This window comes from Triticum dicoccoides, chromosome 3A (genome assembly GCF_002162155.2).
Source record: "Triticum dicoccoides isolate Atlit2015 ecotype Zavitan chromosome 3A, WEW_v2.0, whole genome shotgun sequence".
Lineage (NCBI taxonomy): Eukaryota > Viridiplantae > Streptophyta > Magnoliopsida > Poales > Poaceae > Triticum > Triticum dicoccoides.
Window position 1 is genome coordinate 116,559,605 of NC_041384.1, and position 4,431 is coordinate 116,564,035.

Sequence of the window (4,431 nt, forward strand, 5' to 3'; positions counted from 1 at the left end):
GACTTGGACATCTGAATTTAAAGTTCATTACTCCCTCCGTCCCAAAAGTCAAAAATTCAACACTTTCTAAGTTTGACCAAACATATATAAAAAGTGTGAAGGTAAACAATACCAAATCATTAGATATATCTTCATAACGTATTCATTTAATATTATAGTTTTGATTATTTTTTCTCTTATAATTTTTGTCAGACTTAGAAAGCATTAACTTTTTGGCTAATTTTATATGTCATGTATTTGAAGACAGAGGGGGTAATAATATGTAGCCTAAAATTCAGATTTGGTAGTACATTATTCCGATCTTTCAAATGCAAATACGGACATCTACGTGTGTTCCCAAAGTTTGGGAGGATCCACATCATTTTCTGTTTTCGAAAAGTAGGTTGAACCACGGCTCAGCATTGAGGGATGCACACAACCATTCCACATCATCTATATAGTCTACTAATTCATAAAGTTATGTGTGTGTGCGCCATGCACGGCGCCACCGATGCAATGGAATGATATGCGCCCGAGACACCAGCCATTGCAGGATGCTAATACAAGAAATATCCAACTCAGGCCAATGAAACTAGGAATTCATATTTACATTATTTTCAAGCATTTTCTTCCTTTTTCCTCGGCGGCTAGGGCAAACTATCCCCTCCATACTTCATCGTTGAGTCCATGATTTCACCTCCCCTCTGTATGCCACTCCGGCAGCCAGTGATGGGGAGGAAAGCCGGACGCCTTTGCTCTTTCTAGTAGTTTATGTTACGGTTTTTTAATCATTGTTGGTGCGGCACCCAGACAGATGGCGACAGTTCTTCTTTGAGTTTGTCTTTTGGGCTCCAGTCCTCCTCGAGTTCCTTCATCTGGATGTAGTCGATGAAACTCTGACGTAGATTTCTGCCGTCTCCTTGGGGCATAAAATTAGGGTTTCTCGCATGAGGGTGAGATTTGTGTCAATTGCTTCAGATCTATTCAAAGGTTTAATGACGACGATTGCACGTTGGTCCTTTGGGGCATATGCATGAAAACATCCCGGCTGTCATCGACAAGGACAAGGCGGCTCCAGTAGGGAAGCGGCGACAACGGCTTGTCTAGCTGTAGCAGTTGCTCGGTAATCTAGATATCTCGATGTAATTGTTACTATATTTGACGTGCTTTGTACTTCTAATGAACTTACATAGAAGATCTGGAGTAGATCTTTTTTGAAAAGAAATAGTAATTATCTGCTAAACACTGGAGACATGGAATTACTCATGAAGTTTTTCTACATACTCTCTCCGTCCAAAAAAGCTTGTCCCTTAAATGAATATACATCTAGCATTAAATTAGTGGTAGATGCATCCATTTGAGGGACAAGCTTATGACAAGATTTTTCAGACGGATTAAGTACATATTTGCCAATAGCTAAATGGGTCACAAATTCTGAAGGACTACCTCGTCGATCAATCCCGAACTTGCTATGACATGCACTAGAAGAGGATGGGTGTCGTACTATCCTTCAGTACTTCCATCTCAACGTTCAGGGATGGGCCTTTCGCAGCAGCTGCATGCATGCATGTACCTACGCCTGATCACATGTACACTGCTCCATAGCCCATACGACGACTGGACGACTGCATAGTAGTACTACTGAACTGTTGATGCCAACTGCGTCTCCATAGTCCAGATGACACCTAGACGACTAGCTACGAGTAGCCAGTACTACTGCGGCACTGCTAATTTACTACAGCTGGGACTGCTATTCTACAATAGTGTCATTCAGAATCATGCGTCTTGACTTCCTCACCATCAACTAAAACAAGTGCCAAAGCCGCTCATGCACATGGCATGCTCCGGGCACCTGCGGGTGAAACCAGCCAGTGATTTTATTTTTAGCCTGAACGATTGTTCTACAGTATTTTCATTAATAAATAAAAAGTACAATTACAGCGAAATTATAGTTAACCAATACCAGTTTTAGGTATCATGATACACATAAGAGAGAAACTTAAGCCGGTTCCAAAACCTGTGCTACCCAGTTCCTGATCTTCTCATCTTTGCTTGGTTTTGCTCTTAATTCTGAGGCCCTAATCCTTCTTTCAGGTAAAACTTCCATGTATTAAAATATGGGGCTGCTGATCTGAAGATCTTATTGTTTCTGACTGACCATATACTCCAACAACTTATGCTGATGATGTCCATAGTTATATCTGATGGCAACGAGGGTAGGGATAATGTGATTTCATCATGGAAAGAAATACCTCTTTTCCTTTCTTGAATGAGATAGTTCCAGCAATTGATTGCAAATGGGCTGTCCCAGAAGAGGTGAAGAGATGTTTCTTCAGTTTTGTCAGCACAGAGCACACAATTATAATCTTCCAAGTGCATATGCTTGAGATGGAGCATGTTTCTGGTATTGAGTCTATCATGGTGTAGCACCCAGAAGAAAATTTAGTGTCTAAGCCTGCATGAAGTGTGCCATAGGTGCTTGAAGATGTTATGTGAAATAGTAGACTTCTTTAGGGCTCTGTACATCTTCATCGGAGAATAAATGCTACTGCCCCAGGAATAGTGCCATTTGTCATGTTCATCAGTAACCGTTCTACCTTCAACCAGTAGTTGGAGTGAATTATATTGCTGATAGGCTGGTAAAGTGAGTGGTCTGTGGAATTGTTGACTGGTGTCAGGCTGTTCCATGATCTTGGCCAGAGTGATGTTCCCGTTGATGGCAAATGAGTGAAGTTCTGGGAATTTAATTGCCAGAGGAGTGCCAGTCCAATTATCAGTCCAGAACATAGTTGTGTCCCCTACTCCTGGCTTGCATAGAGCATGCAGTTTGAAACATGGAAGCAATTTAATAACATATCTCCATCAGAAAGAACCCACAATTCTGTCACCTGGAAGATTGGTCTGATAGTAGTTCTCCCAAATGACGCTGACCCAAGGAATGTCTTCTTTATTAAGAAACTTATGGAGAAATTTCATCAAAAGTGCTGTGGGTAGAAATATCCAGTACTCCTAAACCACCATCTTCCTTAGGGTTGCAGACTTTTTCCCATGATATAAGAGCAGGTCCTTGGTCAAATGACCCATACTTTCTCCAGGAACAATGCTTAAGATATATGTTGATTTGTTTCACCACAGTTTTGGGCAGAGATAATGTGCACATGAAGAATGTGGGCATGCTGGTGCAAACAGATTTGACCAAGGTGAGCTTATCCCCAGTAGACAGCAAAGTGGAGCAACTAAGAAGTCTATTCTCAATCATTTTCATCATAGGCACATAATCCACAACATTTGGCTTTGATGTACCGAGTGGGAGGCCAAGATATGTGTGTGGCAAGGAACCAATTTTACACCCCAGGAGATCAAAAAGCATAAGCATTTTTTGTGGGTGTGTTTATAGATATAATGGTGGATTTGGAGTAATTGACATTGAGTCCTCCGTAGGATGCAAAATGGAGCAACATATTTTTGATGTGGGTGAGCTGTTGAGCATCTACATGGGCTACTAGAATAGTATCATCAACATACTGGATGATTGGATAATCAGGACAAGTATGATGGATCAATGGAGAGTCAATCAGAGTGTTGTGCATGGCCTCATTCATCATGGTTTGGAGCATATCTGCAGCTAGGACAAAAATCAGGGGGGAGAGGGGATCACCTTGTCTGACTCCTTTCTTACATTGGAATTGTTTCCCAGGTATTCCATTAAGAAGTATTGATGAGAACCCAATGCCATAAATCATGTTGATCCATTCAATCCATTTATCTCCAAAACCCTTTGCTCTCAAAATTTCCATAATTGTGTCATGATTGAGCATATCAAAAGCCTTCTCAAAATCAAGTTTCAAGAGCACAATTTCCTTCCTATATTGTTGGCATTGATGGATGTATTCATAAGTCCATGCTAGACAGTCTTGTATGTTGGGGAACGTAGTATTTAAAAAATTTGCCTACGATCACGCAAGATCTATCTAGGAGAAGCATAGCAACGAGCGGGGAGAATGTGTCCACGTACTCTCGTAGACCGAAAAGTGTAAGCGTTTAGTAACGCAGTTGATGTAGTCGAACGTCTTCACGATCAAACAGATCAAGTACCGAACGCATGGTACCTCCGCGATCTGCACACGTATAGCTCGGTGACGTCCCTCGAACTCTAGATCCAGCTGAGGCCGAGGAGAGTTTCGTCAGCACGACGGCGTGGTGACGGTGATGATGAAGTTACCAACGCAGGGCTTCGCCTAAGCACTCGACAATATGACCGAGGTGGAAATCTGTGGAGGGGGGCACCGCACACGGCTAAGAAATCAACTTGCGTGTCTATGGGGTGCCCCCTCCCCCGTATATAAAGGAGTGGAGGAGGGGGCCGGCCGGCCTCATAGGGCGCGCCCCTAGGGGGGGAATCCTACTCCTAGTAGGAGTAGGTTCCCCCTTTCCTAGTCTAACTAGGAGGGG